This window comes from Strix uralensis, chromosome 10 (assembly GCF_047716275.1).
Source record: "Strix uralensis isolate ZFMK-TIS-50842 chromosome 10, bStrUra1, whole genome shotgun sequence".
NCBI lineage: Eukaryota > Metazoa > Chordata > Aves > Strigiformes > Strigidae > Strix > Strix uralensis.
This window is the reverse complement of record NC_133981.1, coordinates 21,898,414-21,915,159: the sequence shown is the minus strand read 5'-3', so window position 1 is coordinate 21,915,159 and position 16,746 is coordinate 21,898,414.

Below are 16,746 nucleotides of genomic sequence, written 5' to 3'. Positions count from 1 at the left end.
TTAAATCCACCAAAACATGTAGCTTCCTAATTCTCCTTGATTCCAGTAGAGATCAGGAACTTACATAATTGTGGTGATCTGAGCCAAAGAATCTTCTGCTGGCAGCTCTGCAAAGGGCACATGGAAACCTTACCTTCGTTATTGGTCACTGGGGGAATTTTGTGACTTTTGGTATTTTAAATACCCAGTAGATATTCTTACAGTTCCTTCAAAGCCATATATTCATTATGTGTACTGTATGGCGGCCGATGACTGCGGTTAGATGGACTCAGCCATTCAGGAAGAGTTGAGAGCACCTTTCACCCCACATCATTAAAATGTATAGTGTAATCAGCATCTTTGGTTGCTGACTCATATGGAAATGGCCAGAACCTACAACTCCTGAGCGAATGCCACTGAGTTTCCAATTCTCTTCTTCTCTCAGGAAGTTGGTCACTAGTGTGGCAGCATAGCAACAGCTGAATGACAATGAGCTGAGAAATACTGACTACTATTTATTTATTTTAAACAAATAGTCCTGTAATTATGAAGATGGACTGCATGTTATCTTGAAGTCTTCTTCATGTGTGGAAAGCTCAGTGCTAGCTTTTGTGAGAAGCTTAGAAGGACTTCTAAACAGAGAGGCTAGCGCCAGTGTTTGGGTGGATGACCCCAAAATGAGGCAAAATCCAGACCAAAATATTTCAAAGAATATGATTTTGTACAAAGCTTCACATCCTGAGAAGACAGTTGCTGGAGGTGCTTGCATTGTACTTTTTTTTTTTTTTTTGGGCGGGGGGCAGGGGGAGGACAACTCCAGGGAAAGGAAGACTAGGATGATACTGTGCTAAATCCTAGATCTAGACTTTAGTGAGGCAGCCCTACCTCTGCTTTGATGCTGGAAGACTGGACAAGAAGATGTGGGATAAAAGAAACTCCTTCCACTTTTAAGACTTCCCTTTCTGGGAGAGCTGTGGCAGAGTACCAGCGCAGCATGCCAGCCAGATGTCAGTACCAAGCCATCTTTCCCTTTCTCCCTCTCTTGCATTTTTTTCCTACAGACTGATTTTTGAAACCCTGTTGGCACCAGGAAGTTCGCACTGACGGGAACCATTTGATTTGGGAATTGCTACAGGGAAAACACAAAGACAATGGTATTTAGTTCTTTACTGGCATTTTTGTATAATTTAAGGACTTAAAAGGAGACTACTGTATGTTTTTGTGTGAGGGAGGGCAGAGGTGGAAGAGGTGGAGAAGGACATCTGATTATCAGCCGTTTGATTTGCCCATCTGATTCATTGTCTGCCTTGGAGCTCTGAGCTGGGGCAAAGTTAGAGCTTTGAAAAGCTGTAAGGAGTTTACTGAGTGGAAGAAAGGCTATTTGTACCTGACTATCATTTCTAGAGAGCTTTACCTGAATGTTTTGCTTTGTCATTTGTGAGATTTTTTTTTTTTTAAATACAATTACCTCAACATAAGATCATGAAGCTGCACACGCATGAGGGCACAGAGCCATTAACTCTGGGCTATCTAAAAGCTCTGACATGGTATCAAATTTCATTAGCATCTAATGTTGTAAATGTTTGTTGTTAATATCTTTTTTCCAGATTTACATATAAAAAATTTAGATTTAAATTCAACCAGTGTATTTTTCAGAAATAATTTCAGTATATCAGCTTAATCCCCAGTATGTTCCATTTAAAGTTGAAGCTGATGTTATTAAAAGATTTAGATGAGTGATGGCATGCTCTTCTTTATCTAAACTGCCTTTTTAATTTTAAATAATTAAGCACGGAAAATTTTTCTCAGAGGGCATACTGCATCTGGTAATATCCATATATATATTTTTTTTTTGTCCAGGTTTTAGAATTGTTTCTCTACAGTTAAATCTTTTAGCAGAGAGAATCTCACTGGTACTATTTTGTTTGCTTTTTTTTTCTTTCTTTCTTCTGACCTTGGTGGGTCCTTAAGCTTTGCTGGCAGTGTTGTTGAATTGCTTGGAGGCTAGTCTCAGCAAAGAACCCCATGTATGTACAATGTCAGCTCCAAGCCAGAAGGCTTGTAAGGTGAAGAACACTTACTGTATTTTGCTCTGAAAGAGTTTCTGAAAAATGTTCATTTGTAATGACAAAAATTTCTGTTGCTGGGTTTTGGATTTTGTCAAGGTTTTTTTAGAGAGGAAGAAGGAAATCAGTGGCAAAATGGGAACAGTGAGAGAAGAGATTGGTAAAGAAGGATTTAAAATTACTCTCCAATGTATTTATGATTTGCTTAGCAGAAGAGGGTATAAACCACAAAAGGCTTGTGATTAAAAATAAAAAAAGATGAAAAGAGATGCAGTAAGAAGCTGCCAGGGTTATTTTTTGAGATTAAGTTGACTGATCAAATAATGAGAGCTAAAAAATGTCATCTGCTCTGTTCATAAACCTATCTTGGATTAATTAAATCTGTCATTTATTTAAATACATGTCACATTGTCATATTAAGGTTTCTACCTAAAACAAAAGGGTTGTCAGGAAAAATAGAATAATTTGGTTTAAAATCAAAGTCATGAACATAAGCCGTAAGTCAGTAGATTTTATAAATTCCACATGAAGGCTGCCTGTGGTCTATGATCAAGTGGAATTTATCATCCCTTAGAGATCAGTTATATGGGCAGTATCCTTCTTGTCCTTAAGCTTTCTAGGAAATTTTTAGGAAATTTCATTGTAGTTTAGATGAAGGCTGTGCTTTATTAATGCTTGACTCCATGGTATCTGTTCTGCTGAGGGTGTACTAAATAAGCAAATTACTTTCAACCCAGACAAATTCTGATAATGTGAAAACCTCAGTTTGTTGATGATGAACTGTGTGGAGTTACCTCTTCATGAGCAAGACTGCAAATGACAGTGAGAAAGAGTTCTTGTGTCTGAATTTTGCAGAGTTGGCAAGAGCAGCAAACTGAACAGAAAACGAGTTTTTTTACAACACGTACTTTTGCTGCCCTGGATACCAGCATAAGCAAACACAGCCTGTTTACTTGGTGTAATTCCAGGGCTATTGCCTGGGCACAGCGTGCATATTTACAGAGAAACTCGGGGCACATACGATTTAAAGTCATCTTTATTGCATATTGCTTGGACATGCTGCTCACGTGCAGAGCAATGATGTGATGCAGATACAGGCAATTCAGTGTGTCTGGCATAAGATTTGCAGCTGAAGCAGAAACCCATGCACTGGGGGGAGGAAGGGACAGTTCCTTTCACACGGAGGCCCTGGGACCTGAGCTGCAGGTACCAGGTGATGCTTTGTAAGGTTATTTTCCATGAAATTCATTCTACAGTCTAGTTTCCACTGACTGCAATGGTAATGCACTTTGTAACGGGGAAAACTGGTTTTAAATGTATTATATAAATGGACTGTGTTCTGGTAGGATAATGCCTCGGTCTGTGTAGCTGGGTAGCTAGACCTACCCACTTGCTCCAAAATAGCTTCGGTGAGTACTGTGTAGTTAGGAACACCAGCCCAAAGTCTGAAAGCTTTAAATAAATTGTGAAATATAAGGTAAAACCTGTCCTGAGGCACACTTGAGAACCCATCAGTCATCACAATGAGAGTGGGTCACACTGGAACCGGTCATCCAGTGATGTGGTATCTCCATCCTTGGAGATTTTTGAAACTGGATAAGACCCCAGGCAACGATCTAACTTTGCAGTCAGCCCTGCCTTGAGAAGGTTGGACAAACTGTCCTTTAGAGGTCCTGTCCGGCTGAATTTTTTTCTGTGATGCTATGACAGGTTTCCGATTATGCACTTCTGAGTGTTGTGCCATTATCCACAGTGGATCTTGGAAAGGAGATGGGTCTTCTGTACTCTGAATTATGTGTCCATTCACTTTAGTCCTGTATTGGTGCACTGCAAGAATTTCTGTATAGGATAACACAATGAGTAATTATTGTGATCTCAGTCTTATGTTCTGAAAGTATTGAGTTGATATTTCAAAAACATAGGGAAATATTATTGAAATAAATGAATGTTAACAAGTATAAAAACATTAGTGAAATTTGAACAATATCTGAAGAGTCATGTAGCTGCAGTGGCTTCCTTTAAGTACCCTTGCATCAGGTCACTGTAAGCTGAGTATTTTACATAAAAGATTAGTACATGCTAAATAAAATAGCATGAATAAACCAGGGAAGTCTTAGATTTCCCTGCTAGATTTTCTTGCTTTCTGTTATGGTAGGAATTTAAGGTTTTCAGATTTTAATAGGGTTCATGAACTTTTCAAAGTAATCTATGCTTTCCTGTATATGAATGTTAATTTCAACCCTGAGTTTTATTTCAGATGGAGTGAAATTAATGAAGTTTTATGGATTCAGCATAAAACATAATGCCAAGTGATTGTTTCTACCTTTTTATTGTCAACCTCAGCAAGTAAAAATCTCTGAGGAGAAGCAAAAAGAATTTCTGAAGAGAAGTGGGATCCCAAGTCCTTGTGACCACACTTTTATGAGAAGAGGGAGGTGCTTTAAAGAAGCAGTAAAGAAAATACTTATGTAAGCAAAACTAATTGCCACTGCTTAGCTTTAGTGATGGCCTCATTTCATATTTGCTCTCAGAAACTCACACAAAACACCCATTCATAGAGATAGAAATCTTGCTTATATCTCTCGATTTAAAAGTTGATCCTTAAGCACCTTGGTAGTTTTGACCTTTCTCAGAAAATTGTTTTTATGTTTCATATTTGTAATGCACATTGCTCAGCTTTATAAATATGAAATGCAATGCAACACAGCAAAGCACTGTTGTCTATCTGAATAACTGCAGCTGCACGAGGAAAAAAGAGTACCTAATTTAGATGAAAAACATGTGACAGCTTTTGACAGAGAGGAAGATAGAGCCAAGATAATCAATGAGTGGCTGCTCATTGATGTATTAGAGCTACTACAGCATCCTGTTTGAACAATGGGCAAGCTTCTGTTGTAGAAATCGGTCGAGCAATTTCATTGGTTTACGTGAATCTGTTGCTACTACAAAAATACTGGTGAATAGATGCATAGAAAAAAATGCTTAGTGTTGTCTACAACAGGACTCCCACTCTGTTCTCTAAATGGATTATGACTTTCATCTTGTGCGTCTGAGAAATATTGCAGCAAAACGTTATTGTGGAAAATACCTTCATATTTCTCAAATGCTGAAGTCCAGATGTACTGGTGGAACCAATTATAATACCTTACTCAGCAAGTATCTTAACTCCTGCCTCTCGTCTTTGATCCAAGGCAGAAAGGACTGGGGGAACTATTACATGACTGACTGGGATTCCAGAAAATACCTGATGGTCAAAGCACAATTCTCTGTTCCCCTCAAGCACATGGGATGAATGCAACTGCATATAGTAACCATCTGTAGCAGGCTCAGAAAAATTATGAGGAAATGGAAATTCTTCACCCTTTGGACTTTTTTTAAACTCCAGGACTAAATTGATGGAAGCGTATACTCTGAGGAACCTTTTGTAGTGTTTGGTTTTCAACTCCAGCTGGTTCCCAAGACCTTAAATCTGTCCCAGCTGTAAAGCTCATATGACATGGTTATTAGCTTGATTGGTAGGCAAAACAAGATGACTCTAAGACAAATTAATGAAATAAATTACGATGTTGCTGGGGCTAGTTTAGCATACTTTGTGGGAAATGGATTCGCTCAGCATCTGGACAGGACTGTGATGTGAAAAGATCTATGCTAAATTCCTACCCCTCAACCCACAACACTCATTCTGAACTTTAATCCTATTGGGACTCACAATACGTTTTGAAATAATAAAATCTAGGCACCCTTCATTTTTCATTAGTAAGGGTGAGCATGGAGAGGAATACCTTGGTTGTTTGCCTGCTCACTGCAGTTTGAGGAAAGGAGTTTTTCACCTGTGTCCTTCAGGTGGTGACATGTTGTGGTGAGCATGCTCCAGTGTGAACTGAGAAGGGAGTCACAAAGCATAACGTGATCCTCAAGGAAGTCAATGCCTGTGAAGTACTGGCCTTGGTTTGCAGTTTTGCGGTGGTGAGAGGGAATTGGTGGAACTGTTGTGCTGTAAATCTTGTTTATGGGCAAACAGGACACATACCTTGTATATAAAGCCAAGAATGTACTGTTAGTATAATTGAAATCTTAATGACCTAATTCAAGATTCATTAGTAGTCTAGATGGAGTTGATCTTGATGATTTCTTCTTCATTCTAGGATTCATTTGTGGTCATTTTTATATGTTTGCTGACAGGCTTTTACATTTCTTTCTTTCTTTCTTTCTTTCTTTCTTTCTTTCTTTCTTTCTTTCTTTCTTTCTTTCTTTCTTTCTTTCTTTCTTTCTTTCTTTCTTTCTTTCTTCCTTTCTTCCTTTCTTCCTTTCTTCCTTTCTTCCTTTCTTCCTTTCTTCCTTTCTTCCTTTCTTTCTTTCTTTCTTCTTTCCTTCTCTGCAGCTCCATGTGATATCTGGATTTACTATATATGGTGTCTTTCACACATTTTAAATAGTATTTCTTTGTTCTCCGTTTCCCTTAAAACCAGTTTTGTCCATCTCTAGGTCTGCATTTCTTTAACTCACCATTGATGAGTTGTTTATAGCCTTAGGGGTCTCTTCTGTCCCACATCTTACCATCCCATATCTATATTCCTGCACACCTCATCCTATGTCTCCAATTCTCAAGGTCTCTGCTGTTGTACCAGGCCTATATTTCTCTACATTATATCATTGTGTTCCAGTCATTAAAAATCCCATTTTACATAGAATTACTGCTTGTTACTGCTGTCCCTATAAAACTATGGTTATAGCATACAAAGATAACAAAAATAAAACAGATCATCCATAGATAACTGGTCATTTAGAGAAGTTGCTGTCACAGCTAAACCAAGTAAAACAGAGCTGCGGGCAGGTCAAGAGAAGTTCAGACAGAGCAGCCCTGCCAGACTGCAGCTCTGAGGTCTTGTAAACCGTATACAAAACTTATGGCCTGTTACTAGCCCAGCTAACTACCCAAAAAACCAGTTCCTCAGCCCCCTTCCTGCTGGTAAAGATGACCACAATTTACACAGGCAAAACTGCCAATTCATTTTCACTAGATTCCTTTAAATCAGGTCTAGAAGAGACTTTTTGTACACACACAGTTTGCATGCACACATTCCTCATATTCCTCATACACAGATTGTATTTGTACATATGTTTTAGGGTTGTTACACGCTTGAACAACATGCATCAAACAGTATAGTTTTCTAACAAGAAATTCCTAACGCCTAAAGATGCCCAACTTGAAACCATTAGAAACATCCTAGTCAAGCCCTATAAAAAAGCTGCAGTCCCTCGCCCTGAGGCGACAGGCAGTGCACACTGGTACCTTGCCACACTCTATTCCACTTTTTCAAATAACAAAAGATTCTTGACCAGATGAGTCCTTGCCAGCAGTGCCCTTTCAGGTCTCAATTCAACCAGAGCTCTGCCACCAGGCTGAATATTATCATGTGTAGTCTCACTGTTAATGATCAAAACTGGAATATGCACATGTTGATTCCAATAAGGAGACGGCCCGGAGACTTCAAGCAAACTCTTGGCTGCTGTCTGTATATGTGAGCAAGCACTATCCTGCCCAGAGGAAGAAGGGACTTCAAGGATGCAGCCAATCAACACTACGTTCGGTGTGAACTGAGACCAAAGGAAACAAAAATTTCCTTTCAAAATTTAGAGGAAAGACTGATCAAGGAAAAAATTACGAGCAATCTTCTTTAATTAGACACAATTCAATCTAAGGAAGCACATAACACAGTTGCTTGCATATGGTCTCTGGGTACAAGATTGTTTATATGAATGAGTAATGTTTCCTCAGTGTTATCACTAGACAGGAGAATCCTTGAACAGATTTTCCTCCTACTCCATTTCTTTCTTGTTTTTCAAGTGGCTTTTTAAGAGATGATGCTCCCCTGTGTTTGTATTTAACTGTCATCACCTGCCCACACAACGGATCTTTTTCATTCAACAGAGAAAAAACTCTTACCCTGAGTGGGGTGATTTTTGGTTGAAGGCCCAATTACTGCTCCTTGCTCTACTCCCAGAAGCTCTGTTTAGCACAGGTGAAAGTTTTCAGGTTTCAGCTTTGTCAAGAGAAAAGTTGCCACAAATTTCTAAACTAAGTCCTGCTTCTTCCTCTCCACTCTGTAACTGCATTTTTCCTTTAGCTGCTTTTCTTTGAATACCAGTAAGATATTTTGTATCCCCAAAGGGACACTGTGCTCTATTAGATAATGCTTGAAATTGAGGATACACTTTTTAATTAACAAATTCATAATGCTGCTCATTTCTAAGTGGAGAGGAAAATCCCACCACCACTCCATCACCTCTGGAGAGTACCAGACCATGTTTTTGTCCCCAACACACATCCATAGTCTAATAGACATAAAAAATACTCTTGCAATGAGCATTATCAAGCTCCCTGTATGTGTCTTGAGCACTCTCTGAGTGCCGCTGACTGAGGCTGGCTGACGAGGAAGAGCCAAGCACTTCGGCATAGCTGAGGACTGGAGTGTTGGAGGACGGCGCCCTGTCACATCCTTGGAGGTGAGCGTGGTGGTGGCTCCTCGGGGCTGCTGGTCCCATGGGCTGTGTCTCTGCTCACCTGCCAGGGCAATGCTGTGTCCATTAGAGCCACAGAGGTTGTGACAAGAACAGACGATGTTTTGTTGATGATGGGGTTTAATTTTTTAAAAAGCTATCTATCATTAGATCTGATGTCTGAGTGGTTCATACTGTGCGTAGCAGAGATCGTTGCAAAGCATAGCAGATTCTCGAAAAATAAAAAAGGCCCTAACAGTTGGATCTTACTGAAGGAACAGTGGCTTAGCATTAGCACCTGCAGACTCCTCAGAGCACAATCTTTTCTCCCCACACACATACCTCTCAAAGAAGATAGCAAAGCTTTTTCACGGGCTATTTCACGCTAGTGCGTTCAACAATCAGAGGGTTCCTTTGTACCTGAAGTAATTTTTAACTTTTCATGTTGATCAAGAGCATGTTTTACTCTGGTTCTTGAAGCGAAAAGAAAATGTTTTCTTAACCATGAATAAATCTAAAAAAAATGTATGTCATCTGCAATAATGTATTCACAATATTTTCATTCTAACTAATTAAATAATGAAAGTGATAGAGAGGAAATATTTGCATCAGAATATCTTCACAGTTTTGACATCTTTAAAAATAAAATCACCCATTCATGATGTAATAATTTTAAGAAGTACAAAATTATCTAATACCCATTCTTCTGTATTGAACCAGCTTTCATTTTTAACCATAAATGCTGCTCTTGAATCATTACAATTTACATCAAGCTGCCTAGGGGATGTACTCATCCTTGGAAGAAGAAAAACGGATCACTTCTTTGTTCTCCTTTCAAAAGCCAGGCCAAACCTTTTGCACCCGTAGTAGGAAAGGTGTTGAGAACCTCATCACAAAAACGCAGCAGCACTTCTCCCTGTGCCTTTGGCATTGGTACTTGGCACCTTTCTGTGCCAAAGGAAGGCTATTGACAACTATTATGGGGTGCTTGTTAATAGAAGAAGTGAACAGGCTTTCTCAGCCTCCTTGCCAGACCTCTGGCAAATAAAGAAGTCAAACAAGATGGACCACAACTTTTGGTGCAAGAGTCAGAAACACATGCAATTACTTTGTCAGTGTTCACATTGTAAGGGTTTCAAGGCATGCGAAGTAGCAGTATAGTTAAACACTGCTATTCAGTTCAGTATGGCGAGGAAGTAGTGCCAGTATTTACTTGGAAGTTAATCTTGATCATCAAATTGTTGTCAGTTTTAGTGACACTAGATTTTAGAACTAAGAGATAAGTATGAAAAAAAGATATTTAATGTTTTTTTCCTCTTGCACTGTATATGAAAAGCCACATACTTTAAAGTCCTGAAAAAGTTCCTGGTGTGTTCAGTTATTCAGATCAACATTAGTCCTTAGAAATAGGAACATGTGCTGTAAGTCTGTATCATTAGCAACACAAGTAGTAAATGCTTATTACTCTTAAAGACTCAAGAGCTCATTATATTATCATAAGTTCAGCAGGTGCCTACAAGTTAAAAATCACCACAGCTGATCTGCAGCTATTGCTGACAACACCCATCCGCTAATGACAAGACACTAGAGAAAATGTGTCTGCCAGAATAATTTTATCTGCTTGTGATATTTGATAGCTGAGTTTCTTATCCATGAGACCCAAAACCATTCCACCCTGTTTTGTTTGTGAGCACTTAGTGAAGGCACTGAGTCAAAAAGGAAGATATGAAGGAAACAAGCGTTCAAACTTTAACTTAATTATTTTTAGCTCTAAATGAAAACCATCATGTTAACATGGCATACACTTTTTCTGGAAAAGGTGGCCAGGCTTTTAATACAGTTTCCTTTTTCTTTGAATTTTAACATGCTATTAACATCCTGTGAGAAGTGATAGTTCTGCACATCAGAACTATCAGATCTACTATTTGGCAGGATGAATTAGTCCTTGTGAGAAGTTTCATTTTTTTCCAGATTTATTGTTTTCAGGACCAAATTACTTATCTGAAGTGAACTTGGTGCCTCTAAGTTGCAGATAAATAAGAAACCTTTACCTTATGATTTTTAACCTTTTCAGGTTCTGAAGTGCACAGAAAGTATTTCCATAAAAACTCCGTTCCATATCTGCTCCAAACTTTATCTATAGGTAGCTTCTGTTTAAAAATTATGTCCTTTTATCAGCCCCATGTTCTTTTTAAAGGCTGTTGAGTACTTTGCTTCAGTGTTTGCAAGGGTTCTGTGTCCTTTTGAAATTGTTCATCCAGTTATGACCAGTTGTGGTGATACAGAGAAATATTGAGGTCAAGGTGGTAGGAGACAGAAGTGGAAGCCTCAGCCAGCAAAATTAAGAATATGTATTTTATTGTGACTTAATAAGCCTTCTAAGTTTTCTTTTCATTTAGGCATTTTACATTTGAATCTTACACCTCTCTAGAGGTTCACAAATTTTAGGAAGTATAACTGCTGTTTGGAAATATATTGTGTGATGTCTGCCTTTCTTCACTGCCTGTTCTTTCAAGAATTTCTTGTACATACGTGTCAGCTAACAGAAATCTAAAAGCTCATGTTTCATGTGGCTTTACTGTTAGCTTCATGAAGAAGTTTATACCAGCTGAATTTTGTTTCCCACACTTGTTGACTAAAATCATGGTCAAGCATTTATTTGAAATAATTAAAAGAAAAAAAAAAAAAGTGTAACAGCAAATCTGGCATTGACAGACGGAGAAAAGCAATGGAGGCACTCTAATTCCCAAACCACATATTGCATGACAGGAATGAAGAGCAACTCTCCAGGGAAGACTCAACTAGTGAGAAATGATGTACTGTTCACATCTCTGTTAAAGGGAGAACACCGCTGGTATTCTGTAGACAAACATTTACTGGTCTTGCAAAGCTGAGCTTTTGCTTTATCCTGCTTGGTTCTGGTCTGTCTCACGGCCCTGGAGCAGCCTTGGCTTGAAACAGAAGTGTATCAAGCGGGCAACTGCTTGTGCATGGTGGCATCACTTGTGGCTACATGCGCTTCTGTTCCCATGGGCGCATCACAAATCAGCAGGGCCAGGGTGTCCATGGGGAAGCACCCATGCAACTTGCTGCCAGGAGATTCTCACAAGGAAAAAATCCTCATGTACCTTCTGAACTGCAGTTGTGATGGTTTCAGTGTAACTCAGTAGGTGGTTGTCTCATCAGCCTGGGGGCTATGGACAGAAACAGTTCAAACTGCCCCTCTGCCTCATTTATCTCCAGAGCACAGACCAGCAACGCACTGGTTAATGACTGGAGCTCCCAGCCACTCTTGGGGTGCACACAGAATGCCCAGGCTGGATTTCTTATTTTCCTTCAGTTAGGATGCAGCCATCCAGGAGGCAAAGTCGGTGGGTTGATTCCCACCTCTGCTTTCCTTGCCATGTCTGCAATTGTCCTGGAGTCAAATCTGAAGAAGTAGGCAATAGTGGATAGTGGGTTTAATTCCTGGCCTACACTGAATGTTTATTTCAAGTGAGGGTTGGTTTTCAAGACAAGTTCTCTTGGGGAAGATGGTGCATCCTTCATGCTCAGTAACTGCTCTGTCTGATGGGCCTGAAATGGAAACCAAGTCAGCATCTGAGTTTGCTCAGACAGACAAGCATTCATCAAATAACTGACCTGGGGCAAGAGTTATTACCCAGGATCTTGTCTGCAGCTGCGTGTCACACAATTGGAGCTTTTCAGTCCCTCTTATTTGCCAGCTGAGCTGGGTGCTCCCTTAATCAAAATAAAACAGTATGTTTTAAAAAGTTTAGATCAGATTTATTAACAAACTGCTTGGGCAGTCCACCAGCATATCCCAAGCTGTGAAAGGGTGGCTGCACCCAGTCAGAGGTGGTTGTCTTGGCTGTTATGAGCGGATTGCCGGATTCTCCATGGCGCTGTAAAAGAGCTGTAGATGGAGGGGCAGATTCTCATCTGGTTTGCATTATAGCTTTGGGCCATCTCCACTGAGTTACACCAGTGTAACAGGAGGGTCTTCCAGCCCTGAGCCTGGTTTGAGGTGCTGGAGGTTAACACACCTCATAGAGGCATGTGAGGAATTACTGGAAGCTTGTAAAGAGCAAGTTGCAGCACAAGCTTGAGCAATTAAAATGTCACCTTAACCTCCCCTCCCACAGACAGGGATGTCGCACTGCCATAGGAGTCCCCTGGTCACTGCTGTACTTTGGACTTGGATTTGTTATTCATAGCAGCAACAAATAGATAAATAGAGATTGAATAGTGAATGAACCTTTTGCCCTATCTTGAAAGCTAAAGTAATACAAAAAGTACTGCTCTTGGCTTTGTGTTTGTGCAATGTTCAAAATAATGAGATTTTGGCCTAGCCAAGACCCTCGGGGGTGCTCCAGTAAGAGTGAGAAATAATGATTAACTGCACTGAGCTGTATCTGCTCAACTGCCTTAGTAACGAGAAGTGGTTGCAAAGTTAAAATATGTACCACTAATTGAGCTGTGATAAAATCACACAAGTTACATTTTTTTTTTCCCTTTAAAACTGATGACAGTGTTGCCAGGGCCCATCAGGGCAGCATCTGCCAAAAAGGTCTGACTGAGGTCAGTTTACATAGTGAACATTGTCCTCTAGGTCTGAGCTGAGACTGTTAATCTCACTTCACTGAAGAGACAAGCCGGCCCTCGGATATGAGCTACAGGCTGCAGGCCACCCAGCTTTCCAGCATATGTATTTATTAGTGATTCTAAGGAAAATGAATTTTCCTCCTCTTACTTACATCAGTCACTAAAAAAATGTACATGGCTTGTTTGAAGACTTAGCCAGTTTTGGCATTTGTACTTACACTGACAAAACGCTGGCCTGTGCCAAGCTTTGGAGGAACATTGTTCTGACAGCCCATTGAGTTTTACATTTCCAAACTTCCCTGGTTAATGTACCATGGGCTGCGGTCTGCTCCCTCCTCCTCTCGACTCGTTGTGCTGACGCCACGGCCCCCAGAGCCACTGGCTGCTGGCACACATGCCCGTGGGCCCCTCCTCGCAGTGGGGAGCCCCCCAGCACCCCATCCACCACGCCTCTGGCAGAACAGCGTGGGAAGGAGCTGTGTATTTCTGAGGCCTCTTCGCCAGAGGAAACCTGCATGTGGCAGCACACAGCGTTATAAAAGAAAAAGTGGCTTTTACAGAAATTATGCTAGCAACCATCCTAAAAAAGAGACAATAAAAAGCTGGATGGGGCGGGCCACATGGATGTGGACTCCTGGTGCAAAAAGGGTCTTTTGAAAGGGATAACATTTTGACAGCAGTATGATGGTGCGGTAGCATTCTTTTGATTTGCAGTTTTATGTTAATGTAAGCTGCTAATGAGGCTATTCCTATAGCAATAATTTAACTGGGAAAATTTTAAATTAAATGTTTCCTGAAAAGCTAGCAATAAATAAAAATAACCCCCCATCCACTAGTCCTAGTTTCATAATCCTGGAGAATTTAGTTTCATAAGATAAAGAAAATCAAAGCAGAATGTGGAAATGAAAAATAAGCATGCCAGAAACCCCTGGAGAAGCTTGTGACTTACAAAAGGATGAGCCAAAACCATAACCTATCATAAAACATTGAATGTTAGTAACACATAGTATGTAAAGAACTAAGAAAAAAGCCACTTTCTGAGCATATTTGGGGAAGATTTTTGTGAAAGTGAGAAGCTTAAAAGAAACACACGCACAATGTTTCATGCTGACTGTTGAATAACTTTGAATCATGGAACTGAGTACAATTACCATTCTTCAACAGCAGAAGCCGGTAGATTGGTACCTTTATGTTCTCTAGACTTGTTTTATTATACCGTTTGCTTATAAGCTTGAATTTTATTATTTAATTGTGGACATTCAAATCTGTGTCTTTTTTTCCCCTCAAAACCCCAACCAATAGTCCCATAAAATAGTGCTTTAGGGCCAAAATCCCTGTCACCGTGCACTCCAGTTTTCTTTGCCTTATCTTGACTTGTCCAAAAAAACTAAAAAAAAAGAAGAAAAAAACCCCTAGTATTAATATAGGTACTGCAGATTTGTAATAAATCTTTGCTAACTCATTTGTTAGCTGACCGAGACCTTCCTCCCTTTATTTTTTCATTTTAAAAGGACCGTTTGCTGGCATTTCATTTATTGCTTGAGATTACCAGCATCTTGTTCACCCAAACTACCTTTTCTAATACATCATTCTTGAAATGAAAAACTATTGTACAGGGCTGAAGAGAGCTGATTTGATCTGATAAATCATCAAGTTAACACCATGAAGTGTTAGAGCATCAATGTGTTTCGAGTTGGTTTTGGTGTGTCCATGTATTTACATTTGCTGAAGAAGCCTGCTGAGCTGGTTGCTGGCCTGAGAGCCACCTGGCAAGTGTGGGCATGGCTGACTGGAGACACTGGAAGAAATAAAATCTTGTGTGTGTTGTTGGCACATCTTAATTACTGGCAATCTTTCTTACCTTAGTGTGCCCGTTGTGTAAGATAATATTTACTGCTAAAGCCATACCTCGGGCAGTTAGTCTGTAGGTTAATGATAGAAGTGAAACAATTCAACATAGATGATAGAGTAGTTCCCTGGTGAGCACAAATTCTGCTGTTTCTCTGTGCACACTGATGACTCTTCAGTGACCCCCCTGCAGCCCACACCCACAAGTAAGCTGTAACAATGAAGAGAACAAATCTTTCTTCTCTGTCTCGTTCCCAGCTTGCACTTTCTTATTTCAGATGGAACATTGGACCTGATCGATCATTGGGGTAAATTGTTGGAAGCTCAGTGTCTTCAGTTGCAAGTGGAATAGACGGAGGGATTAATTAACTCTAAGTAGTGTGGGAGATTTGAGGTGCAGCAGTTTTCAACCAAAATCCGAATTTGTAATTTTGAAGCAGATGCTGACAGGACAGTTCTGTCATGATACAGCTTGCTAACAGCAGGAGCAACCAGGCTGGGAAAGGTCACCCTTACCCCCCTAGACTAAGAATAAATCTGGGGAAAGATCAACAGTAAAGGTCATGTGTTGCTGCTGTATGACAGCTGGTAAAGAGCAGGTTAAAACCTGCTGGGCTCTATCACTTTTAGGGCAACGTTAGTCACCTACAGTGTGAGGTGGTGTTTCTCTACAGTGTTGTGATTAATTATTTTGGTCATTCATCCGGTGAAGTATTTGCAGAGTAGTGCAGTGAACTAAAATGACCTAGAAATAATTCCCTAACACAACCTGATGCTCTGGCTTATATTCAGCGAGAGATTTATTGTTTTACTCATAGAAGGTCTTCATCAACATGCTCCTCAGTCATTCCAGGGTAGCTGTTGCCATTCTTGTGATACCAAATAGCTTTATATACACAAGGTAATTTATTGGCTTCCTGCTGCTAAAGTTGAGTGTGTTGGGACAGAAATTTTGCTTGTGGTGCTCCAGAGGAGACCCGTGGGATGCTGCCCAGAGGTACGGCCCCGGCAGCAGGAGTCGCAGCTAGTTTTTGGGACTCAGCCCCAGCAGCACCAGCCCCTCGGGCACAGGCAGGCTCTGCACAGCCTGGGTGCTGCTCGGGGGGTTCTGCGTGGGAATGGCTGGCTGGTTAGAAGCTGCTGCTTTTAGCTGGCGGTACTGCTCCTGCCCCCCTGCCAGGCCAGGTGGCTGAGCAGGGGTTAAAGTCCTGACTGTATTGGCTGTAGTTAATTTTGATCGCTTGTGTGTGGGGATAACTATTCATCTGCAGGGAGGACTGGGATGTGAAAGCAGATGTATTTTTGCGTATGGTATTGCCAGTAAAAGATGGTGCCAGTGATTTCTGGAAAAGCTTTTTGTAGACTAAAACTAGCCTCTTAGGCTTTTTTAAGTTAAACTCATTTAGATGTTCCCAGGTTGCTTTAGAATAATTATAATGAACAGAAATCACATTGATGTAACGTAATGGTGACTTGTTCCACTCAGTTTTAATCCCCTTCCAGCTCTAAGTGGGTATCCAGTTTGGTAAAGTGCGGAGGAGACTCCAGACACAAATTTAACATATACTTTTTGGCTATTTTCTACCCACTGTTACTTTAAAATGTTTATAACCACCTCTCAGCTACTTGTATCCCAAGACATGTAAAGCAGCTATTCCAATATGACTAAAGCACCATTGCTGGCAAAATGCATTACATTTTGTCCTTGTGACAATTCCTGAGCCATCCTGTCCTTCTCTTAGGCAGT